Below are 1269 nucleotides of genomic sequence, written 5' to 3'. Positions count from 1 at the left end.
GCCAATCACCTCACTGCCTTGCTAATTAGAACCTAAAAGATTGTTCACCAATACACACTTGTAGTGAGTAACTAATGGATGAAGGAAATAATTAATTGGATTAATTAAGTGTTTTGATTAATTTAGAAAGTCTAAAGAAATCATAAAAGCGATAAAGATCGTTTTGGGCTTATAGAAACGTTCGGGTTTAATTAGGCCCATTGGGCCAAAACCCATTGGGCTTTTATTCAAGCATTGGATGACTTGAAATAATTAAAAGCCCAAAGCCCAAACCAAACACATATGGCCGGCCAAAGAGAGGGAGAGAGAAGGTCAATTGTTGACTTGTTTCTTTATGTAATAAAAGGAACATTATAGTGAAAGATTCATTAAGGGTTTTATGTGTTCTAAAAACAACAAAAGAGAAAAGAAAAGCTCTCTCTCTTGAACACAAAGGGCCGGCCACCAAGGGGGTGATTTAACTAATCATCTATACACCCTTTTGGTTAATTCCTTCATCTTTCTCATTACAAAGTGGGTGAGGATCTTTAGAGGTTTTCATATCTTTGGAAACTTGAAGAGAACCTAGGAGCACTTACTTTACAAAGTGGAGGAAGCAAGGAGGGAGGCTAGGCTCAAGGAGTTTGAGGAGCAAAGATCTTGGAGGTGGTCCATCCTTGGTCTAAGATCTAGATCAAGAGGTATAAAACTAAACCTCTAGTTTGTTCTTCTTATAAATTTTGTTTTGATGCATCTTATATAAACCTATGCATCTTGAAGGGGATTTGCATGACTATAGCTTTGATAAAATGTATGACATGCTTCCGTTGCTTTCGTATATAAATTTTGAATTGTATATGCATGCTAGTCACTAGAAATCCCACATGAATCTCATAGATTTCCCTTCAGGTTTGTATGGCATAATGTGTTTGATTGGGCTAGGCCCTTTGTTTGATGTCCCCAAAGAGCATACAAGGCTTCAATTTCGTCCATCCTCTTTGCTCCATGATTAAGCTATCCAATCCATGCCCAAAAATGCTCCAAATGGCCTCAAAATGCACTTTCTTGCTCCCTAGGCCCTTAGAACCTGAAAACACACAAAAGAAGCATAAAGGACTAAAATAACGAGAGAAACATAACGTAAATGCACGAGAACAAGCCATTTAAGTCGCATGAATATGCTCCTATCAACAAGCTCATTCTCGGCATTCTTCACCACCGTCACTCCGGATTTCTTTGGCACTACTTGAATTGGTGAAACCCAACGGCTATCCGAGATAGGATAAATCA

Source organism: the organism of the source record quoted next, unplaced genomic scaffold (genome assembly GCF_019419815.1).
Source record: "Pyrus x bretschneideri cultivar Hongxiangsu unplaced genomic scaffold, Pyrus_bretschneideri_v1 Contig96, whole genome shotgun sequence".
Lineage (NCBI taxonomy): Eukaryota > Viridiplantae > Streptophyta > Magnoliopsida > Rosales > Rosaceae > Pyrus > Pyrus x bretschneideri.
The sequence above is the reverse complement of the archived record's forward strand: the minus strand, read 5'-3'. Positions refer to the sequence as shown.